Source organism: Quercus lobata, chromosome 10 (genome assembly GCF_001633185.2).
Source record: "Quercus lobata isolate SW786 chromosome 10, ValleyOak3.0 Primary Assembly, whole genome shotgun sequence".
Classification (NCBI taxonomy): Eukaryota; Viridiplantae; Streptophyta; class Magnoliopsida; order Fagales; family Fagaceae; genus Quercus; species Quercus lobata.
The window spans coordinates 58,059,078-58,071,037 of NC_044913.1; the positions used below are offsets into that span (position 1 = coordinate 58,059,078).

The 11,960-nt window shown below is 35.4% G+C and overlaps 1 long non-coding RNA gene across 3 annotated transcripts; it reads right to left on the reverse strand.

Moving 5' to 3' along the window:
- Nucleotides 1-3,406: 3,406 nt before the first annotated feature.
- Nucleotides 3,407-4,632, reverse strand: LOC115965662. 3 transcript variants are annotated; one of them, XR_004086134.1, is made up of 3 exons: nucleotides 4,331-4,525; nucleotides 3,941-4,228; nucleotides 3,407-3,435 (listed from the first exon to the last, which is right to left on the reverse strand). It is a non-coding gene; the product is annotated as an uncharacterized LOC115965662 (long non-coding RNA). The 3 variants fall into 3 exon arrangements; XR_004086133.1 differs by lacking the exon at nucleotides 3,407-3,435 and adding an exon at nucleotides 3,470-3,704; XR_004086135.1 differs by lacking the exon at nucleotides 3,407-3,435 and adding an exon at nucleotides 4,532-4,632 and having other exon boundaries at nucleotides 3,747-4,228; nucleotides 4,331-4,405.
- Nucleotides 4,633-11,960: the final 7,328 nt, after the last annotated feature.

Below are 11,960 nucleotides of genomic sequence, written 5' to 3' on the forward strand. Positions count from 1 at the left end.
TTAAGAGAAATTTATTTAGTTGGTTGAATAATCATTGTTCATATCAAATAATAAAACCTTTTCTAGGACACACAATAATTAATTGTTTTTGGAAATATTTTCTCGGGAATTGAAAAAGTATTGACAGCTTTTTTAATTCCCAAGAAAATTTTTCCAAAAATGGATTGCTTAATGTGTGCCCTAAGGGCACACATTAACCGGACCCCTTTTTCTAAAGACTTTCTTAATAGTCATCAATTTTAAATTTTTTAATGAAGACGAAGAATTCTTTCCAATAATATGGCTATTTTGCTTTCTGAGCATTAGAATTGGTAGTGCTAAAAAGCTATATTGCTATTTTAGCTCCACCAAATACAAATTTATGGCTACATTGGTGAAGCCAAAACCAAATAATTTGGCTCCACACTACTTTATATTAAATATATTACTTTATTCATGTGTTCACATTACTTTGTAGTGAATATATTATTTTATTGTAAGGGATATATTATTTTATTATGTTGAAAATTAAAAACAAAACTACTATATTGGTTGTTTTGTAAAGTGGGAAGGTAAAATAGATAAAGTAGCTTTTTGTGGAGCTATATTGCTAAATTTATGGCTCCACCAATGTGGAGGCTATTAGTAAGAAACCATTTGCAAATATGGCTTCAATCATTATTATTATTATTTTCTTAAAACACAAATACAGTACCTAGATGGTTATTACATTTTTCTCCAAAAAAAAAAAAAAAGATGGTTATTACATTCGTTATTTCAATTAAATTCAAAAACTTTGTTGCATTGACCAATAGTATAAGAATAGTGTTTTTTTTTTCCAATAATAATTAAATTTAAAACTCAAAAAAAAAATAAAATCAAAACAACCCATTTGAATTCAATTAAGAAACCTAATAAACTACACATAAACTACTATAATTAAGGTTTACCTTTTTTAAAAAGAATTTTTATAAGGAAGTGGGGTCAGAGACTTTTCAAGACTACCCTACTCCCTATCAATAAAACTTCCCAAAAATCTAATTTAAAGAATAGTGTGATAAATAAAGTTTGTGCTCACAAATGGTGTCCCATGAGCATTCAATCCTTGGCTGTTTAGCTTCCTTAAAAGGAAAACCAATATTTAAATATTCTAAAATTAAGGTTTGTAACAACCTTTTTTGTGTGTTGATTTTATGGAGGTAAAAGCAAAGCTGTGTTATTTTGTTACATAGCAGTTATTTTCTTGTTTTCTAAGAGTTCCTTCTTTTACATACGACATCAATAAGGATCCATTGGTCTCACAAGTGTTCCAAGCTCTCTTGTCAAACTTTGCATGAATCCAAATTGATGTGGAATCATCCTTTTTTTCCCTTCAATTCACTGCTCCTCATTCTTTTCTCTTGGCTAGTCACCCTTCATTTAGTGAGCTTGGTTCGCATAGTGGAGGGAGACTTGGATTTAAACTTGATACTTGTCTTAGTCACAAGCTTTGATTAAGTCTCAGTTTTAACTAGTTAATGGCTGCAAATAGCCTTACTGTTCTGAAATTGAAGTTTTGGTGGGAGCTATGTCTCTTCTGCTCACATACTAGCAGCTTTGGGGCAGACTGGATTGCTTCACTTCATGCCTTTTGGTCCAGCAGCATAACTCCTCTACTTATTTGTGTTCAAAAATTTGCCACAAATAACAAGGTTCAATCCTCTTTCCTTTTTTTTTTTTTTTTTTTTTTTTTTTTTTGGCGTTTGATGAGAATAGTCCGAAAATATTTATAATATTTTATTGTTTAGATAACATATGGACCTCCAAAAATTCAAAAGTGAAAATAGGGTGAATCACAAGGCCAAATGAAGCAAAGCTCTCTTAGATAACTCCAGATTTTTCCAAACGTTGGTACGGTGGTTGAGAATTTTCTTTACGATTGTGTTGGGAATTTCCCTAAAATGGGGAGAGGGTACCTTATCATATATGCCACAGAAGGCACAACATTTCTGCCGGCTAAGGTGATTTGTACATCAGAATGAACTGCAATTCCATCCATAACCTTTTTATTAATCTAATCATTGTGGCCAAGAGTTAAAACGGCCAATGTCTAACAGGAAACACAATTTAATAATGAAACAACATCTTGAAATGATCACAAGTACAAAACAAAGCATTCCTGATAAATGTTATTTATATACAATGAGCTACAATGACAAATTTCTCAATATCAAGAAAAGGGATAAACACTGTAAAAGCTTTTGATCATGATCCATATACTTGGCCTGTAATCTTGAGAGTCCCAGTTTTGTCTTTCTAAGGGCAAGTTCTAGTTCTGACTTCTGAGTGAGTTTCAATGATGGTTGATGATGCCAAAGACAGAAAGCATGAGACATAGAAAGACATGGTTGGAGAGGCTATATTGTTAGATGTACTTGTGCAACACTGAGTAGAACCTGTGTATGCTATTTTTGGTTAGTGTTTTGTATAATCAATCTCAGAATTGCTCCAACTCATTCACAAGAATCAGAACTTACCCCAAAAGTTCTAACAAGCTAGCATGGTCATGCATATATCCAGCCACTCAGGTGGATCAAATGAAGTAAGGATATGCCTTATACCACACTGTTTTGCATCTTGCCTCCCCCCCCCCCCCCCCCCCCCCCCTTTAAAAGATGAATGAATGTGAAGTCATCAGAATCTATCAACATAGTGCTTCTTCAAACTATTACACGTCATTTTTATTCATAACTGACTTAATTATTAGGAATTTAAAGTCATATTTGTTAGTAATACAATTAATGTTTAAATCAAATGTTACTAATTGAATAACAACAAATATAAGTCAAGCTATAGAGATATATGTCCATTACCTTATCTACTAACTGTAGGGAATTATCCTCCGAACCTTAGTATGAACTGGGGCACCCTAACGAGTTGGCCTCTTAGTGAAGACAACAAGGCTGATGAGAAGAGAAGACTGCAATAGAAGACCCATGGGAAATCCATTAATTGAATCTAGTAGTATATACTAGTATTAAATGCTCTGATAGAGATATGTAGAAGAGATTATCAATGAAATGAAATCAATGTGTATAAAATGGATAATCTTCGTACGTATACCTCGGTGTATAGTAAAGTGTTGAAGTCAATGGAAAAAAGGGCTTTATGAGGCCACGATAACAACATAAGATTAGGTGGATGAACTGTTAGGAATCCTGTTTAGGAGAAAAGATCCGTGGTTTAGCATATAGATAGGAGATGGAAGTAACTATGGTGTAAAAGTTAGAAAATCTTTGCCTCACCTGACATATTTTTTGGTTGTCAACAACTTGTGCCAACTTCAATCCTTAGAGAGAAATGCAGCTAAAGGAAGGAAAATTCATGGGCCAATCCCATCATCTCCACCTTGTAGGAGCTAGGAGATCATCCCAGGACACCTTTGGTATCCCCGGGTCCCAGACCGACCAAAGAACCCTGTTCAATTAGTGAAAGCATTAGCTGTCCCTTCTAAGGTTGTTTAGTGAGGGCCAGAGAAGGGAAATCATTCATTCTTCAAACCAGTATTCTTAAGAACAATTATTGATTTTTTAGGTATAAAAATAAACAATATACAAAAGAAAGAAAACTCAGAAATAGTAATATGGCTTACCAAAACCCTTAACTTGATCTGAGGGAAAAAAATCCATCAAAATCAAACATCAAGTTGCTCTTCTTTATTGGGCTCTTTATCTTCTGGCTCAAGTCTAAAGACATCATAGTTTATCATTAATTATTTCTAAAGCTTGAACATTCAAATCAAGATATATATGATGATAATCTGTATCTAAGAAGGCTAATCCTTTAAGTAAGTGTGATTTATAAATGTGTTGAAGTCACCAATATGTCCAATTTATTCCAATTTATTACCACAAAATTTTCAGGGATAAAAATAAACAAAAAAAGAAAAAGAAAGGAAACTCAAAATAGTTATATGGCTTACCAAAATCCATAACTTGATCTCAGAAGAAAATGCATCAAAACAAGTGGTTCTTCTTTATTTAGCTCTTCAATTTCTTGCAGAAGTCTAAAGACTGAATTTCTTTGTTTGTGTCATTGATACTAAAGTTTGAACATTCAAATCGAGATATATATGATGATAATCAGTATGTAAAGCTAATCATAGATGTGTACCCCATTATCTGGAAAAGTGCTGAAGTCATCGCTACAGAGACTTTAAGTTAGGAAACCATAACATAAGATTTGAAAAGGGGATGAATTGTCAAGATTCCTGTATATTCAAGAAAGAAAAGAGTTATTTTTTATTTTACATATATAGGAGATGGAAGCAACCATGGTGTAAAGTGTAAATGCTGGGAAAGCCTGGCCTTACTTGATGCATTGTGAATGGTGATACGTACAGCCAATCAACACTTGCAGATACATTCAAGTTATGGTTCCAGTTGATCTACACCCAGAAAATTTCAAGTAAAAAAAAAATTGAAAAAGAAAGAAAACTCAAGAAAATAAAATTAGTGTAGCTCAATAATAACTGCAATCTTGAAGTAATCCAATGATAAGTAATACATCTTACCTGACATTATAATTTGATCTCAAAAGAAAAATGATGTTAACCTCTTGTTCAATTTGATTCGAATCCCAAGTTGTACTTATAGTGTGCTATACAGTAAACCGGACTTGAAGTTCATTAACAAATCTAAGTAAAATACAATAAATAATTTGTTACCGATGATTTCTCAAGCTCAAAACTAACTTATATGAATTCAGAACATTAACAAACTTTGGTGAAGCTTGAAATTTGAATAACTAAAGAGCCCTAATTAATCCATAATTGATAAGTCAAAACTTGACAATGAAGACAATGTAATAGTAACAAAAGAGCCATAATCAATACATTGTTGGTAGACCAAAATGAACACACGCACACAAATAATCTCAAGAATTTTCAAACAAAATACTTCTTTTTTTTTTTTTTTTTTTTTTTTGTAGGGAGTAAAATTTGAAGATGTAAGTATGCTATGCAGCAAAATATGTTACACTATATGAGCACACGATTGACACGAGTTTGAAACAAAAATTCTAAGGATATTATTAAAAAGAAAAAGGTGCATAAGCTAGTTTATTTTTAAGCGAAAAATTTGAGCTTAGAATAGGAATCCAGAGTTTATCTAGATATTGGGAACATGGGTAACCTTGAACTATCTGTGCTGAAGTAAATGATCTCTAGTTAAGAAATGAAAGATTAACAACATCTGTTATTTTCCCTGCTGGTAGATATCTTAGCTTCTAGCAACCATTCAGTGGCAGCTCATCAAATAAATGAAAGGTTCTCCAACTATAGCGGAAAGTCATCCACTCTTTGATTTCAAAATATGTTAATTTTGCTTGTTTAAGTAGATGAGGCAGCAACTTGAGCTTAGGCTGCACTCACTTAATATTTGATTTGTGTGCAGCCTCATATGTCAGACATCCTTTAAACAAAAATAAAAAATAAAAAATAAAAAAAACAATCCATCATGAAGAATTCCATATAACATACACGAGGTCATCCAAACTTCCTATTGCTGTCAATTAGCCACAGACACATTTACAAAGAATTTAATAAAGGACAACAAATTTGATAAATAGTCTACAAAATTGAAAATGGAAAAAGGAAAGAGTGATAACAAAATTTGTTGGAAGAGAGGCAATAGATGAGTAGAAAAGAACTCACAAATTAAGTGAGAAAAAGAAATAGCCTTGGATTCAATTTAAAAGTCTGCCTATTATGATTCTTGGACTATGACCAATCTTTTATCTCCTTCCATCTCCTTTTCAAATTGAACAGTTGAAATATCCAACTTTGACTATACTGTAAGGCTTCGCATGTCTTTACTCAAAGGTAGTGACCGAATGGACCAAATTGAACTGAGTAGACTGAAATGAACCAAAATGTATCAAAGTGGACCAAATGGACTGAATTCAACCGAAGAGGACCAAGTGGACCGAAGTGACTGAATAGACCGAAGTGGAAGAGAATATACCAAATTGGACCAAAGTGGGCCAAATAGACCAAATTGGACCAAAGTGAATCAAATGGACTGAATTGGACTGAAGTTGACCAAATAAACCAAAGTGAATTGAATTGGACCGAATTTGACCAAAGTAGACCGAATTATGAACATTAATTAGTAAACATAACTCTAAAAAAAATTATAATAACTACATTATGTAAAATCATAATTTGAGATAAGTAATGTATTCCAATGTGATAGAAGTGGTTTGTTGTTAAAGTAACATTAATCAGATTTGTTATCATATTAATATTTTTAACTAAATTATTATGAATGCATGTGTGATTCTATGTGTTTGTTGAAAGTTTATTCAAGTTCAATTCAGTGCCATGTAGAGAAAGTTGGTACCAAAATATATATCAGGAAAACCATTTGAATGTATAATGTAAGGTTGAATTTATTCAACCATCTAATTGGCTTTATTCCGTGTCAAATTTGCTTGTAATTCAGCATTTAGTAACCATGTATTTAGGTGGGTTTGATGTAAGGGTAGTGAGTGAGATAGAATGAAGATTGCTCAAGAGTGTGCAAGAAAACAGAGACTCGCGGCTGGGACTCGCGGGTGACTCGCGGCTGGGACTCGCGGGTGACTCGCGGCTGCAAGCCGCCAAACGCAGCACACGTGCCAAGCATGCTGGAAGGTGAACAGTCATGCAAGCTGGAGCACTACAGGACAAAACAGGACAACTGGCCATACGGTTATCTCGCGACTCGATCTCGTGACTTAGTCAAGCCGCGAGGTTAAGCCGCGAGGTTAAGCCGCGAGCCACCCCTGTTTTGTTAAACTTGACGTTTCACATTCCTCTCCCACTCTAGTATAAATACCCATTTTACCCACGATTGTGAGAGAGCTTCCAGAGAGAATTTTGAGAGAGAAACCCTAAAGAAAAACAAGATTGATTCACCCACAATCTATACATTAAAGTCTCTTCAAATTCCTCATCTCTCTTCCTCTCCATTGTCAAATCCTTGAGAGGCTTTATACCAAACCTGATTCTCACCATTATCACTCCTGTGAGAGAGCTGTTTGGATTTCTGGGAAGCAGTTAGGAAGGAACCAATCTTCATTGGTTGATGCTACGGTCTAGTAGCGGAATCCGGGAAGCTAGAAAAGAAAAAGGTTCGGCGCAACCTCGTTGGAGCAAGAAGCTTGGAGGGTTTAGGTGCACTGGGTAGATTAGGCTTGGAGGGTCTATTGCTGTCCATGTATCCCAACTGTATTTTCTAGTGGATTGTTTACCGCTTGGAGGGCGGCGGAGAGGTTTTATGCCGAGGGCTTCGGTTTCCTCTTCGATAACCCATCGCGTGTTGTCTTTGTGTTTGCATCTTCCTTCCTCTCTATCTTTGCCTTTTTATTATCTGCTGTGGATTATGTTTTGTTTTGGCTTAGATAGTTTTTAACCAATTTCATATTATAGCATATGTTAAGTTTCCGCACACTAGTTGTTTGACATATTGCTTGAATTGGTTAAGTTGTAATTTGGGGGTCTAAACGTTCTAAGGTGTTTATACACGTTTTTGAACTTTCATATAATTTATACAAAAAGGAAAAGAAAGAGGAAAAAACCTTTTGTTAACAGCTTTATTATCTCTATCTCTTAATGTCGATGAAAATGACATAAATATAAATAAATTGTGTCTTCTATTATAAGTTACATTTAGGTTCAAGCTGTGTAAAGTCAGGGTAGTAAAAAGTGATGGTCATATCATAATTGATAAGTTTTAATTAGTGTAAAGTTGTGATTTACAACTATGTTTTATTTTGCCTTTATTCCATGACAAAAGGTGTTGTAATTACTTTAATTTATATCCTTGTACTTTGTGGGATTTTATTGTATTGGTTTAGTATTAAGTTGGTGAAGACTCAAGCTTAAATGAGGAATCAGTGGATTTCGCGAGAAGCTCGCGTGAAGCTAAGCCACGAAAGAGCCACGTGAGGAGCACATGACTAGAAGTTGAAGAGTCGTGCCAGGTTGTCGCTTTCGCGAGTGTCTCGCGAGTAAGGCCTTCCCGTGAGACAGTTGCGAAACATTCTGCCTGGAGGATTTTTTAGTGTGACTTCCCTACCCTTCACCCATACTATATATACCCCTATTACCCACAAATGTAATAGAGGTCATTTAGAGAGAAAAACCCTAGATAAGTTTTCTACAACACACACACCCATTTTTTAGAGAGAGAGCTACTCATCCTTAGTGAGAATTCATTGTAGCCTCTTCTCCTTCCCTCTCCCATTATCATACCTTGAGAGGAGATTTGTACCCAAACACAATCCACACCTTTTCAGAGTGTAGTGAGTGTTTTTGGAGTTGCTGGGAACTAATTGGAAGAAGCCAAGGATGGCAGATACAACATGGAGCTTGTTGCGGGATCCGGAGAGCTAGACAAGACACAGTTCCGAGAAGCCTTGTTGGGGTAGGAGCCTGGAGGGCTTAGGTACAGCGGGTAGATTAGGCTTAGAGGGTCTCTTGCAGGGATGGACCTAGGTAGAAGGCTAAGGGGGCCCGGGCCCCCCTTAGGCCCAAAAAAAAAAAATTAGCAAGTAAAATTTTCCACAAAAAAAAGGGCTTGGGCCCCCCTGAGATTTTAGCTCCGGCCTCCCTCCCAAAAATCATGAACCCCCCCTTCCCCTAGCCCATCATCCAGCTAGCTTAGAGCAGAGCCCATGACCCATGTTAATCTAAAAAAAAAAACTCAGCTTTCAGTAGTCCAAAACCAAACGGAGAAAGCAAAAAACAAAGAAAAAAAAAAGAAAGGAAAGTGAGAGGCGAGAACTGCGAGACAGAGATAGAGATAGAGAGTACAGAGACCCATCTTGATGAGATTTAGAGGCCTGTGTCGGTGTCGTTGTGACGGAGAGAGACAGAGAGTCGTGTCATCATGACAGAGAGAGACAGAGAGCGAGACAAGAGCAAGAGAGTGCGAAACCCACGCTGACAAGAGCGACACCCACGCCGCCACGCGAGACGAGATCCACTTGCCGCCACCACCGCCGGTTGCTCGATCTGCCTAGCCAACCCAGCTTTGAGCCTTCACAGTTCACAGGTATTTACTCTTATCTTTTCCTTCAAAACCTTGTGATCTAAGAATCAAAGAAACTGTGCTTGTGCCTTGTGGACTTGTGGTGTTTCATGTTTGTGTTTTTACTAATGAGTGATGAACTGAACTGATTTGGTGATTGTGAATTGAATCTGTGCTGCGGCTGCTGCCTGTGGTGTTTTTTTTTTTTTTTTTTTTTTTTTTTTTGGGCTTTTTGGCTTTGTGACTCCGTGTTTGTGACTCTTGCATTATATAGATAAAAGAGATAGATAGAGAGAGTAGAGTTTGTAGAGATAGTCAGATAGTTTTTTCTTTGTTGACTGGTAGTTGGGCATAATAATAGGGAAAAGTGGAGTTGGGCAACGGACAAGTGATAGAAAAAAAGAAGAAGGTAAAGTTAAGAAAATTTTTTGTTAGTAGTGTCTGTAGTGGGATTCATTGGGTATTTGGGTTAGTGGGTCAAAATTAGAAAATGGAGACAACACAAAGAAACAAAAGACATAAATAAAGGAAGAGACAACACACACAGAGACATAAATAAAGGCAGACCAAAGACAAAAAGAAAAAAATAAATCATATAATATAAAAAATTGTCACACAAATTTAAGAAAATAACGGTGATTCTTTTATGATTTTTATTTTATTTGTAGATCATGAAAAAATCAACTACAATGCTTGATTTTTTCAAAAGAAAATGTTCAACTTCAAATTTTTCCGAAGTCAACGTGGAATTGCCAACAACTAATGTTGCTATTCCAATTCTAGAAAATGTGGATGTTCCGATTCCAGAAAATGTGGATGTTCCAATCTCTCAAACACAATTTCAAAGAATTGACCTTGATTCTTTGGATTATAGTTTATTAATACTATATGGATGCGTATTTGAACAAAAAAAATTTCGCTTCTCTCCGCCCCCCCCCCCTGACTTAAAATCCTGAGTTCGTCCCTGGTCTCTTACTAACCCATGTATCCCAACTGATTGTCTAGTAGATCGATTACCGCTTAAAAGACGGTGGAGAGGTTTTTCGTCAAGATTCTTTTATTTCCTCTTCGATAACACATCGGCGTGTTATCTGTGTTTGCATTCTTCTTCCTTACTCTTTTACATTTCATTTTACTGCTGTGATTATATGAATATGTGTTAGAGTAGCTTGTTTGTTTATCCGCTCGCATTTACACTATTCCGCACTTAGAATTAAGTTAGTGTAAAATCTATCGAGCCGTAACTTTTATTTGGGGGTCTAAACAGCTCTTGTGTTTTTAACACATTTTCGAGCTTTCAATTTGTATCAGAGCGGGTACACTTGTTGTGGTTTAAACCTAAGTGTGATCCTTGACCCCTTGTGTTTATTTGCCATGGACTGTGCTTTGTATGCCTCTATGCATGTTTTATATGTTGATGAATGTAACATGCCATGTGTTTGTGAAAATGCCTCTATGAGTGATAATCCTCATAATTGTGATGCTATGTTACATGAATCCTTGGGTGTTGTTGATATTCCTAGCATCAAACTCTTGAAGAAAAAGGCTAAGAAGTAAAAAAAGGATTTGAGCAAGTTAATTTGTGAAAATGATGAATTGATTGCTAAGCTCAATGAATCCAACAAATTTGTTGAAAAATATAAGAAACTTGCTGAAAATTCTCTTGAAAAGCTAAAAGAGTTTGAATGTTTGAATATGGACTTGGATGCTAAACTTGTTTTGTCTAACAAACTTGTTGATGAGCTAAAATGTGAAAATGAATCTCTTAAGATGCATACCAAATGTTTGATTGCTGAACCTATTTCTAAAAAGGATGAAAATATTTGCTCCAATCATATTGTGTTACCTGATTTTGTGCCTATTGTGTGTTCTACCTCAAAGGACAAATCGGTGTACATTCCTCCATATAAAAGAAATCAAATGGTGGAGAGAAAGACTGTTAAGTCAAAGCCTCCATTTAGGTCTCAACCTAAGGCTTTGGATGGATCTAAGTTTGTTCCAATTTGCCACCATTGTGGTGTGATTGGTCATATAAGACCTCAATGTCATAAGTTGAAGAGGGAACAAAATTATGTTGCTAGATCCCTTCCTAAAAAGCCTAGTGGACCTAAACACATTGTTTGTCACCATTGTGGTGCCTTTGGTCATCTAAGACCTTAATGCTCTAAGTTTCATGCTTTTAAAAGAATCAAAAGAAAAGAAAAACTTGAGCTTTTCAGAAGTTGTGCTAAAAAGAGTAAACCAGTTTTGAGTGAAAATAACATGTTGTTAAAGAAAATGTTTAATGCTCTTAACTCCTTAACTATGTGCATCTCCGGTTCTCATTCTTCCAACCCTCATCTCACTTCTCTTAAGACACTCATCCCAAACAATCATTCTGTTTGGATGAGGAAAGGTTCCTATGGTTGAGCTTATACTCTTTTGGTCCTTGATCTAATTCTTTCGATCTTTGTTGGACCCTTCATGCATTGGTTATCATATCTTCATGCATTTTTGTACATCTTGCGTTTATTTGTATGCATTGTTTTTGTTTTTGATCTTACTTTATTGCTTTCGTTTTGTGTGTGTAAAAATCCAAAAACCACATAAAAAGTGAAAAATTCAAAAAGTTTGATCGTATTTGTTTGAACACATTTCACATGTGAGTTTGGCCTAGTACCTTCGTACTTATGACGTAGTGCATTTACGAGTTTAGCTTGTTAAGCTTGTTATGTATGCACATATATCTTTGTGGGAGAAATCTTGAAAACTATGTGTGATTGTTGTAAATAGATCTTCAAGCTTGTCATGAATGATTGGTTAATAGTATTGTTGGCCTTGATACTTGCATAAACTTGTGCCTATATATCTTCCCACTTTTATTTTTATGTTTTTGCTATAAGAGCTCACTAAATGTAAATCTCACAATGAAAAAGAGATTATGAGCTG